General features: G+C 38.4%; 1 long non-coding RNA gene across 1 annotated transcript in view; it reads left to right on the top strand.

Annotated features, from left to right (window-relative positions):
* LOC128085282 (uncharacterized) overlaps positions 1-10,883 on the top strand; it is a 47,182-nt gene extending 36,299 nt beyond the window's left edge. The window contains exon 4 of the long non-coding RNA XR_008208873.1: positions 10,790-10,883. This is a non-coding gene — a long non-coding RNA (uncharacterized LOC128085282). The remainder of the gene's footprint in view (positions 1-10,789) is intronic.
* Positions 10,884-13,010: the final 2,127 nt, after the last annotated feature.

Raw genomic sequence — 13,010 nt, 5'->3', positions numbered from 1 at the left:
TATATTTAAAGGTGGTTTTATTCAATAAAGAATATAAAAATCAATTCACTCTCCTTTTTGTTCAAACCAAATTATTACCACATTTTTTTTCCTTGCTTATATAACACTTGGCATCAGCTTTCATGTGAACCTAATGAAGATTTGGAAAAACCTAAATACAGTAATAGAATTTTCTACATTAGCTGAACATACAACATCGAATTACAAGTGTTAGAAACAATGACATTTGACTAGAAGTCTAACCAACTTAATGCAGGCACAGCACTGTAATGAATACATTCTAATTTCTTGGTTTCAAGTGGGATAGCCAGCGGTTTCTACTGTCAGATTTATGGTGTTAAGATGTTTGTTTCCATAAATGCTGTTCAGAAAGAGAATGAAAATCTTCAAGTACTGTAACTGTCACCATTCATTGACCTCACTAAGGGAGGGACAATTCACACCAGCGCAGTTTCAGGGTTTTCTTTCTAATTTGCTTACTTGTGAAACTGCAAAGTGCCATCTCTATGTTGTTCTCAGTGAAGAACTGTATCATTTATATATTCTTGCACACAGTATTGAAAATGCTGCACTAATTTAGTTGAAAGACATAAAACACATCTAATATATTCTGTAATTAAGGCAGCTGACTTCGCTCATTCTCTGTGTTCAGCCATCCTTCGTCTTCAGGGCAAGGAGAACAATGTTGCTCTATACTCCCTTTGCTATGTGCACCATGGAAGTCCTTGTCCTTAATATTGCTGTTCAGCTCCAGATAGTGCTCTCACCTTCCTTTTATTCACAGTCACAAATGGGCTCTGTGAATGTCACAGTGACTCTGACACCAAACCCACTGCTTCTGGTGCCTCCTGACTTTCTAACAGTGATTCTCATGAGAGGGAAATGTGCCCTAAACAATCTGGACAGCATTTTTTTCTTTCTTTCTGCCTTCTTTACACATTTTTGTTTGGTTGTTTTTTTTTTAAAAAAAGCCTTTGATTGTAATTTATGTACCCCTTTTTGAAAGCCATCCGGAGTCTACTCTCAAAATAGGCAGATTCCTAACAATTTTAGAGCACCAAAAGCTGCATTCTTACAACACAAAGTAATTTTTATGGAGAACAGTCCGAGAGGCAGAGCACTACCTGAGGACATTACCTAACTTCAGTTCCTTCTCTCATAAGTTTTCTGTGTGACCTCAGGACATTCTCTTAGGATAAAATTTCCAAGAGGGATTTGGACATTAAGCCTAGATCTATAAAAGGGTTTATGTGATTAAAATGGAACTTAGGGAGGTCTTTAAGTAGCTGTGACCGAGACTGCAATCCTGCCAATTCCTGCTCAACTACAGCTTAACCTCAGAAGCACCTAAAGAACATACAAATTTTTATCTTAAAACGCTTCAGAGACAAAAGGTACTGTTCTGCACAGGCAAGAGATGTAAAGATACCCAAACTTCCTAAACAGCATATATGGAAAATAAATACCCAATGAAAGGCCCAATGGTCCTGGACCTGGGCCCCTGTTGACATTCTGAGTTAGTAAGCTAGTTTGAAATAACAAGGTTACTACATTCAGATACTCCCAGGCCTAACTCCCGTCATTCAGTAGGAGCTGACAGCCTGGAAAATTCTGAGATCTGTTCTTTGGATGCATAACCTGCTCTGGAAGGTGCAACTTCCATGTTTTTGGCAGTCACTTGTAGTATCTCTGGGCCTCAGTAACTCATCAGTGGAAGGGACTTTAAGGTGCTTCTCTGCTAATCAAGGTGACAGGTAGGTTCCTTAAAAACCATGAAGATCCTAGGCACTGTTAGAAAGCAGTATCAGATCAGCTCTGGTTGAATTATTTTTAGTTAGAATCTATTTTATATTAAAAATAATTTTAAGTGTAGAATAGCCCTAAGAAGAGCTAGGAATTAAAACTAGACTGTGATAAGGTCTGGAACTGTCATGAAACGGCTGCCTTAATATTCTGGCTCATCTCTGAAATGTCCTTTTTTCTTAAGCTATTAAATCAAATTTATAATATAAAAATAAAAATAGAACAAACAAGTTCCAATATCAAAAAAGAGTGAGCTTGCAGGAGTCTTTTGACATCTGAGTTATTTGCTGGTCACAAAAAATGATGCACGTTGTAGGTTTTAGGAAAACACTCTATTTTTCGTCTGCTGATGTGCAGAATCTGCTCCAAGGATACGAATACAGGCACTGCAACTATTCTACTGCTGTAAACAGTTACTGACCTCTGGCACACACAAAAAAGAGATCTTTAATTTTGAATGTTTCTTTCCAAGCTAACACAGTTGGATGTGAGTTTGCTTTGTTTTCTAGGTTTTACTAGGAAATAAATGTCTTTCAATATTGTATGAATTATTTCATCCCCACCTATATACGCTTTGTGTAAAGTAGTTTAAAATAACACTCCACAAAGGATCTTTGGGGACCATTTTTCGTAGGGATTGTTTCACAGTCCCTTAGATAGCTCCGCTTGGAACTTATTCCTGTTGTTCTTCTCAAAGACAACATTTGTTAGAATAATCACATTAATTTTTAATCCCTGAAACCATTTCTTTCAGAGGCTTTTCAAGGTAAAGGGAAATGCTTAATCCACTGCTTAATCACCCTCTTTTTGGCTTCTTCTGCAGTCACCCACATGTTAGACATCATTTTCATTTGCTCCCCAGGTTTTCTAATGCTGAATGACAACTGAGAATGCCATGAGATGATTCTGGAGCTGAGCTTCAGGCCAGGCACATTGGGAAACTGGGAAACAGTAAACAGGGGAACGTGGCTTTACCTGGCTGAACTGGTGTATGCCTGTGGTGCCTTCACCCTCTGAGCTTCTTACCTTCACCTGAGGCTTCTTGCTGTCCCACACTAACTTTGCATGCATGCATTTCTGCTGCAACAGCACTGAGGGCAAAAAAAGCAGCGGCTTGATAATGCACAATATTTTGTACTGCAAGTAATTCAGACTAAATCATCACTTAGCCCTTTGTCTTCAATATTTTTGCCTACTTTTCTCTATTTTGTGTAGCTCCTGCCTCCTGTTAGTCACTCTCAGCTGGCTGTCTGGGAGATTTTTTGGCTTGCTGTGTGTCCTGAGTCAGTTGTTTGGTTTACAGGGTTTTCCATATCTGAGCTCAGCTGTGTGGTTTGTTTAGTTGTTGGAGACTGGGGTTGGCCATTTGAATTCCTGGGTCTTGTGTGTCTGAAGCGAACCAGTTTGGTTTTGCAAAAATATTCTGCAGTATGACAGCCTCTTGCATAATAATCAGTGTGCAGGAGCGATGACAGGCAGTACCCACAGGCATGGGGTAATCAATGGAAACTCAAGTAATTGGCATGTTACTGGTGAAAAAATTAACTCGTTCTAGGAACATGAATGGCATGGATTCCTAAATGGTATTGTTATTATTATTATTTTCTTTTCAAAAAGGTTGTGATGTCAATATCAATAATTGCCTCTGGTAATATTAGCATAATGGCAATATTAGCAGTGACTGTGTCCCTCGGGGAAGAAAACAATCTGTCACATGGAAACATAATAGCAAATCAGTTACAGTATAATAAAAACAACATAAACTTAAAGCCTAAAGGCTTATTTGTGTGTTATGATTACTACAAAACCTCTTACTGTATAACTGCTAATCACTTAATCAAGTGTTTCAATTTCAAGCCTTCTCGATGACAGCAAATTAAGACCTTCTGGCACTGGAAGTTCTATGGGACAGGAGCCTAGTTTTGGGAATGGGCACGTGTACTGCGCTGCACTCACACCCAGATCTCTGTGCTCAGAATGTCTCAGTAGTGTGAACAGTCCTTAGGACTAGAGCATGTAGGCACTCAAGATGAAGGTCTTGTCCTAAGGAGTCTCAGCTAGGCTGCATACCACTGTAAGCTATTTGCAATAGAAGCATACACTGCAAGGCATGATATGTGTGTACCATATCATTTTTCACTGACCAATCACAGCATCTTTTTCCTTTATTTTTTGAAATTGTTTATCATAATGTATATGTATTCTTAATGCTCCCAAAATGACCTAAATGTGAAACTACATGATTTCCCACAGCTTGCCAGCAGGAAGGCATCAAAAGAAACAAGCAGCTAGATTCATTTTTATGTTGCTTTCTATGCGTTAGTAGTTATTTTAAAGGCCTCTGCTAACTTCTGTTCCTAGCTTTCTGTTGTAGAGGAAACGATGGTTTATTCAGGAGTTCTGCTCCCTTTATTGTAAGAGTCCGCAGTTACACACAAATTAGTCTGTATAAATATGAATGGCACTTGAAAGAGTTGTTCCAAAAATGTCCATATGCTGATATCTGACAGTCATTCAACCCGTGGAAGCAAAGACGTAGTGCTGGAGTTCTTCACAGGGGAATAAAGGGGCATGCTAAGTTACTACATCTCTTCTTTGTTGATATTGAACCCTTATTCTGGACAAAGTGATCCAGAGGAAGATAAATAAGAAAAAGGCTTTGATTTTTCAAAATAGTGACTTTGACTTGGCTGGAAAAGAAAAATAAAGCAAGCCAGTACCATGTTACCACATGCCAGGAGACAGTGGTAAGTTTTTATTTTTATAGTGCATTCTGGAAAATATCAGGGAAGGAAAAAAGAATCACAGAATCACATAATTATAATCCTCTATATTAGGAATTAAAATACATTTTTATATCATTTCTCTTAGGTCATATTTTGAACTCTTTGCACGCTTTAGATAATCAACAATATTAAAAATTACAGAGATGAATGAAAAAAAGAAATGTAAAATATGTCTGCATCTTGATGGAAGGAAAATACAGTAGTAAATCTGTCTTGGTTTCTGAGCTTGTACCTTCAAAAGTGATCTTTGATGTTTCTTTTGGCTGCATTGGGCCTTTGGACACATGGGAATCTCTTCCCACGTGATTGATTGCAAGACTGAGACTTCATGTGGTAGGTCTTTGAACGTTCATCACCGTACATAGAAAAGGGTCTGGTCTACTACTCACTACACTGTAATCAATGCAAGTCTAGAAGATAGGAAAATGGAAGAACAGCATCATTTTTTATCTTCATATTCAAAATAGCAAGCCCATTAAAACGGCAGCTACATACATACTTTCTGTTAGTTTACATTTCAAGTTCCTTCTGGGTCTTCTGGTGGAAATCATAGTTCTTTCTTCTCAAGTTATTCTGGTTTCAGCTGGACCGCGCTGATATTCTTCACAGCATCTGGTATGATGCAATGTTTTTGCTTTAGGAGAAAAACAATGTTGATAACATATTGACATTTAGTTGCTGGAGAGCAATGCTGCACAGAGCCAAGGACATTTCAATTTCTCAGTTTCTCATACTCTCCCGGCAGCAAGGAGGTTGGAGGGCAGCAGCAGCTGGGAGGGGACAGAACCAGGACAGCTGACCTAAACTGGCCAAAGGGACATTCCATACCATATGGTGGGGTTCCACAATGCGGAAAAACTATAAAACAGAGGGGAACTGGGGGGGGCAGGGGGCGCTGATGCTTCTTGAGGTCTGGTTTGTGGGTAATGAGCAGTTTTATTACATATCACTTGTTTTGTAGATACACACATATACATACAAACGCACACACATATTTAATAATTACAGTTATTTCTCTCTTCGTTTTCTGTCTTAGTAAATAGTTTTTATCTCAACCTACGAGTTCTACTTTTTTTTCTGATTCTCTCATCCATCCCACTGGGAGTGGGGGGAGTGAGTGAAAGGCTGTGTGGTGTTCAGCTTCTTGCTGGGTTAAACCACAACAGAAGTATGTAAAGAGCTCTGTCTTTTAGTGATGCAACCCTGCATGACCTTCAGAGACCACAGTGGACTACATATATGGGTTCTTGTGGTCATGCTGGAGATCATTTTGTCATTGCCTTCAAAATCTTGTGTGTGAAAGCCTAGCTGGCCTCTGCTGTGATATGAGTCCAGCATTTCATAATTCTGAACACTTTCAAAAGATGGACAACTTGCATACAGAATAAAAAGCAGTAGTAAAGGTTTCTTGAGGCCACAGAATGGGGACTACAGAGGTACATGGATTTAAATGTCTTGTGAAGTGAAACGATGACAGAAGGGCCAATGTGTGCCTCAAACATGCATATCATGCCAGTTCCTCCTTACTGAACATGGCTGATGATAATTGTCTATTGACAATTCTACAGAATGGTATCACTTATATACCAATGCAAATAGTACTTTTATGCAGCAAGTGTATGATACAAATGTAATTCTTACACAGCATGATGTACTTCCAGGCAGAGATGCCTGCACATTCTCACCAAGCTAACTCAGATATCAGAAGTCATATAAAATTTTCCAATTTTGATGCTAGCATTACAACATCCCAATCCCCACAGCATGGCTTAAACCCAAACTGAAAAGAACAAAAACTTTGGGCAAAGGAACAAACATTCCATGAAAAGATTCTCAGACTAATTTTCAAAGACAAACAGAATGAAAAGCAGATCTCTAACATCAATGCAAGCCTGGCATTTTGCCACACATATAAACAAAAACAATTTACAACAACATTTAAAAATCTTGCTGATTAATTGTGTGAAGGCCCAATCTTCACTGGAGCTACTGCTGTTAGTGTAGAACTCATGAACAGTAAGACCAATAGCTGAGAACGGCTGAAGGCCCAGTCTGGAACCCATGGGATCTAGGAAGAAATGGAACCAAAACTGCTACAAAATTAAAAGCACTTTCAGAGAAATGCAGAAGTTTGAAATCAAATCAAAATTCAAAGAGATAACAAGCTGATAAACCAACCATCCGAAAGAAGGAAAAATGACAAAGTAATAGAGAAAGACAACATCTCATTTCAAAATGCATGCACAGCAGCAGAGTATTTCCACCTAAGGTAACACAACATTCTCATTACTCAAAAGTAGTCGTTATTTCGAATCCTGATGAAATTTACCCACAGCACACAACTTAGGGGGAAAAAAAACCCAAAAAACCAAAAAACAAAAACAAAACATCAAAAACAACAAAAAATACAGCACACACATACACACACATACACAAAACAAACAAACAAATCAATCAATCAATCAATCAATTAATTAATTAAAAAAAAAAAAAAATCCCTGAAATTTATTTAGCTTCTGTTGTCTCCAGCAACATTTTCTAAAATTCAGATTAAAATTGTGAGCTCAACAGAGTTTTATTATGGTACATGTAATAGGATGAGAGTCTTAGTATTCTTGACAAAAAAATCCCAACAATTCTTTGCTTTCACAGCAGTCTTTTACTGACTGCATTAATGCAGTAGCATTTTGTAGTGGTGTGTCTCTAGTGTAATCATGTGGAAAAGGCCATCTCTTTTTGCAGTTCTAGATTTACTGCCCATAAGTTCCTCTGTTCTTGCCTTTTTGAGGGCAGAAAGTTCCAAACCTGGTTCATTCTCTAGAGCAATCCTTTTCTTACAACATAACTACCATCTGCTTAGTGAAGGCAACACCTTCTCTTTTTTCAGTTCCCCCTCAGACTCTTCTCCACCTTCTAATAACCGTTGACCTCCTCTGCTGTTTTGCTTCACTTGATCAGAGCTCTGAGATTAATGTGATGGAAATAAAATCTGTTATCTGCAGTCAAATACCTACAAATGCAACTGTATCAGAAATGTCCCGGCTGTTTAGTGCTGACATTCCAGTTGCATTATATTACCTGCTATATTATTTGCTTTCAGTCTTAATAAACTACCTTGTTGTTTGGTCTTGCTTTGTTTTCTCCTCAGTGGACTTTGATGTTTAGAGTAGGATGATGACACAATCTAAGGAATGTAGGTGAGATGGAAAGGGGTAAAAGGAGCAAGTATCCTTTTGCAACAATTATCTGCTTTTTCCTTGGTCTTTGCTAGTGGTATTTGCCAGCCTATATGGAGAGAGAAAAAGTAGCCAGGCCACTGTTTAAAATACATCCTTCCTCATCAATGGTTTGTTTGTTCGTTTGTTTGTTTTTCCTGTAGACCCACAAATTTCAAAGGGATTTCCTCACCCTTCCTTTCATGTACATGTCCTCTTCCTCCTTGTCATTCTAACTTTAGAAGGAATCTCTACAGATGCCAAGTTCCTGCAAGCCATAACTGGAAACCAACAAAAGAAATTCAGACATAAGTAGAAGAAAATTTAGATATAATACAAATATTCTCAGAATTTTTTACAGGTTTCAAGGAAAATGATGAAATCTGTGACACCTGAATCAATTCAGGCTGGACTGACCAAATCAGTAAGACTCACACTGAATTGAACGTTCTGTCTAACGGATGAAAATGGCTTAAATATTCATTGCTGTCTCCACTTTCTGCAATTTACAATAGACAGTTCGTAGCCAAGTAGATGCAATCCTATATATGAATACAGACCCATGTACACAAAGCAAATTCAGAGCAGGAGCCCACAGTTGCCCCGCTGAATAGGCACGTCTGTGAGTTTCTCCCTGAGTCTGTTAAGACTATGGAGGCCCATGAGTGAAGAGGGAGAGTGATGACACCACTGGGTCTGCATTCACATAGCCACGGGGTGACTGCTATCAATACCAGAATATGCAGTGTGGGTGAATAATCCACTTTATTAAATGCTGTAGACTGTGTACAGGATTTGGATCAGTGGCTTATTTCTCTTAAGTCTTTTCCACTCTGGCAAATAATTCTGTTGAATTCAGAGGGATTCTCATTATACAAATCAAGGCCACCAGATCTGCTCCTGGAGAGTGTGATTAGTTTTCCTTAACAAAATCTTATCCTAGGTGTCATTAGTAGTATTCTGAATTATTAGCCATTGCTTATGCTGTTTCATACCCTTTGGCAGAAATTGCCTGCTTGAGACCTTAAGGAAAATACACATCGCAAAACTGTCCCAACAAGTAAACATGTTTGTGACCTGAATCTACTTTTGCTTTCTAAAGGCTAGTTTGAGAGAGTCACAAAACCTCAGGCTCCTCCCGGTCCATTCACTGCAATTGTTGTTTGTAGTTGTGGTTGTTTTCCCTCGGACACTCGTTCTCCCTTCCTGCTCTGCGGCCTGTTTTGCACAGTTTGCTCACTTAGGCCACAGAAATAGCTTCCCTTGGAAAACAACGCTGGAGATCTGCGGCTAAAAATATCACAGCATTACAGAAAAGATGGCAAAAAACTTTCAGGAGAAAAGGATGAGTTTTCAGAATTCTTCATCTTAAAAACAGGCCCTTTACTAATTGGATACATTGAAGATAGACTGAATTTCTCAGAGCTACTTATATTTCTTCGTAATGAATGAGTACCTTTGTGTTTATTTGCTTTGCATTAATGAATACCAGAATTTACAGTTAATGGCGAAGACTTCAGGTTAAAATTAGAGCACTGCATTGGTTTACTTCCTGAGGAGTCATGAATATTATACAATTTGTAATTAATTAATTTATAATTAACCATTTACCTCTTTCTGTTCAGCTTTTGGTTTATTCTTGGTTAAGTGCATTCTTTAACAAGAGTAGCCTTTACCCACTCTTTCCATGCATCTATTCACCACCTTTTCCCTCACCTTCCAGCTCATCCAGCAGCACTGTTGCAGTCTGAGCTGAGTATTTCCCACAGGCATCAGAAGACAACAACTACATATATTTAACCAGGGAACTGTAAGAATAAATACACTGCAGCACATCTAAACTTCATTTCCCACTAAAGATACACGAAGCACATTTCTGTGCAATCTTTTCTTGACTTACTCAGGCCACAGGACTGTGCAAACCTAAAGGTAGGATCTGAGATCCTCATTAACCCTAACTTCCAAATTCTGGAGCAGCACCATTCCTACCACAAAACTATTTGTGCTTCAGGGTACTGCTCATCATGAAGAACAGCACAGAGGGTTTTCCAGAGAAAACCATAGAGAAGCAGTATACCTTTACAGAGCTGTGTTAAACCACAAAGGTTGAAATAAGATCTGCGCTCTATTAGGTTATGTTGTTCAGTCTGGAATTGCAACTTCAGCATCGAAAGTTTATTTGAATAAATATTTTTATTTTATCCAGTATAGAATTTATACTTCTTTTTCTTTCAAAAATAAGATCTGTAGACTGTAGACATCCACAATTAATTCTAAATTACAAAACAGTTACAACAATAAAGCAGGATGACTGCTGAAGCAAAAGACAACACAGAAATTCTTGATGCTCAGTACAGATGCCATTTCTGGTTGGAATGCTTTTTTGCTGTTACACAATGACTTTTACAACTGGGTCAGAAAATATGTGCTTCAGAAACTCTGGTTCTGTCTTGCCAAAGCAAGTGTTTGTATCTGTTCTAACTTTCTGTCATTCTCTAAGGACCAATATACCTAATAGCCCATGTGAGGCTTTGCTCTCTTTTATCACTAATTGCTACAAGCAATGCCAAGTATCTATAAGCCCATTCTGTGCAGTCATTTTCTCTTCTAGAAAACTGAGCATACAGAACAGTTTAATCCTGACAAAGATATTGCTGCATCCCAGCTGTTTTTTGTAACCTATCTGTTCTGTAACTTACTTGTTTCTCTTAAGCAAGTGGGATCTCTCAATTGCATGTAGAAAATAATCTCTTATTTTTCTGCTGTTGAATTTTTTCTAGTTGTACCTTCCTACATTTCATGCATCCCCCCAAAAAAAAAAAAAAAAAAAAAAAAAAAGCAATTAAACATAATGAAGAAAAAAAGGGATTATACAAATCATTTATTCATTATTAAGTCCTAGATAAAATATAGTTTTCTTCCGATATTTTCAATCATAAGATCTTATTTTGAGTTGCTGACATATTGACCCATCATTCTTGGCAGCTATCTTCCATGCTAGCTGGCTGGCTTCTGGTGACGTTTTAGAAAACATCCAGTCATCTGGGAGAAAAAGACAAAAAAAAAACCAAAAACAAACAAACAAACAAAAAGAATGTGAGTGTTTTGTGTTTTTTTTTTTTTGTTTTGTTTGTTTGTTTTATGCTAGAAAAATTAGCAGAATGTTAGCTGTTGCATCTGCCCACCATAGTTTGGAGCAGATGGGTAAAAAATAATAGACAACTTATGCTTGTATAAGGAATGTGGGTTTTTAAAATTATTTATTTGTTTATTTATTTATTAATTACCTCATGGCACTAAAATGACACGGGCAAGATGAAAACTTTGGAAAATTTGAAATCTGTGAATTCTTAGTAATGGTTTGCTCAGGGTTGGTACCTAAATTCTTCAAATATTAGCACTAAATAAAGCCAGCAGCTGAGGTCTGTAGGCTCTCTGCATTTCCATGGAATGGAAACCCTTTGCTACTGTTGGCTAACACAGCACTCAATTCCAAACTAACATCTGCTTCCAGAGCACAAAAGGGGATAAAATGGCTCTGAGTACAAGAGAAACAAGTCTGTGTTGGGAAACAGTAACAAAGCTGGAGCTAAGAAAGAAGTGACCAAGGAATAGGAGTCATTGAAAAAAAATGTGAAGGAACTTCTCAAAAGACTTCAATTACCAGGCTAAGAAGTAAACCAGAACAACTGAAGAGGGATGAAGCTGCAAATACTAGGATTAGAAATAAGACAGTGCAAGCAAGGACGTTCAGTGGTAGAGGGAACGAAATACAGACCAAGGAGAAAAAGGCAATAAAAGAAGGAGTTTTATGAGTAGCAGATGACAGAGAGCAGCTGAGGAAAGCTCAAGACATAAAAAGAAGGAAGATTGGATGATAAGAGGCTGAAACAACACGCTATGAGGAGGTAGTAAGTGAAAGACCAGTATGGACCTTTGTATTGCTGGGGGAAAAAAAACCCAAGCATCTGAAGATACAAGCACAAGGATCCATCAAGAACTGTAACATTGTAATGTGTCCAAGGATCTCAAATCGTTTTCTATGCAACAAGATGTGACAGAAATAACACCAGCTGGGAGCCGCCAAGCAGCTGAGCAGCAGCACCAATTCCTTCTGCAGGTATTTCTGAACATTTCATTGGCTGTTACGCACCCCACTGCAAACTGGTCTGAGAATCTGGTCAGTGTCCTTAGTCCCTCATGGATGAAGTCTGGGGCAAAGGAATGCCAATTTCTGGCCTTAAGATTTTGGCTGAACTATGAACTACGCTCTTCAGCTCACACAGGAACGGATCTGGTGAGGACAGGAGTGACCAGACACTTGCAGAACTGTGCAGCAAGGCTTCAATGATGCTCCCCATACAGCTTTGGGAACTGCTTCAGCATCTTTTCGCAGATCTGAATCAGAGAATTTAGGATGTCTCTTTAGGCAGCAATAGAAAGGTAAGCAAATAGACCTGATGAGGCATTTCAGGCTGTTTAAGGGAACTTGGATGCAAGTTACTTATGTAAAAAGCCAGAGGTGCTGAGCTCTGCAAAACCAGCAAGAAAGTCTGGCATCCCCTTCTAATACATGGCAAACAGATGACAAGTAATGATTAACAGACTCCAGACATCAACTTTAGACCATGTAGCTGTAGTCAGAATAAATGGTTCAAGTTAATGATTTACATGAACATTTTGAAGTCAGTGACTCTGAGGTAAGTAGACTGCAGATGATGTGTCTGAAGAGAAACTGAAAGCTCATCTGTTGTGATACTTGATCTAAGTACCTAAAATTTCTCCCTGAAATACAGAGTGGTATGTTAAATGCTGAGGCCCAGTTTGTTTCTACATAATAACTCGTGGAATATATTTTTCTGCTTCAGAGAATTCTATGACTTGGATAATAAGATTCTCAAAAGATCTGATTAGTTAAACTTATAAAATTCACCTACAATGCCTTTTGGAGTTTAACTCTGTCAGGAGTTTTGTAAAGATGTAATTCCTGCCACAAGCCATAGTACTAAGTAGACACCAGAAGTTCTTCAGATTCAGCTTCTATGGCATAGAATCACATGGTTGGAAAGGACCTACCTACAAGATCATCTAGTCCAAATGTCCCCCCATTATCATTGCTACCAAAAACTACTAAACCGTATCTCGTAGCTCCTCATCCAGATGCCTCTTGAACACTGCCAGGGACGGCGACTCCACCACCTTCCTG

The sequence above is a fragment of the Tympanuchus pallidicinctus genome, unplaced genomic scaffold (assembly GCF_026119805.1).
Source record: "Tympanuchus pallidicinctus isolate F22 unplaced genomic scaffold, pur_lepc_1.0 scaffold3, whole genome shotgun sequence".
In the NCBI taxonomy this organism is placed as follows: Eukaryota; Metazoa; Chordata; class Aves; order Galliformes; family Phasianidae; genus Tympanuchus; species Tympanuchus pallidicinctus.
The sequence above is the reverse complement of the archived record's forward strand: the minus strand, read 5'-3'. Positions and strand labels throughout refer to the sequence as shown.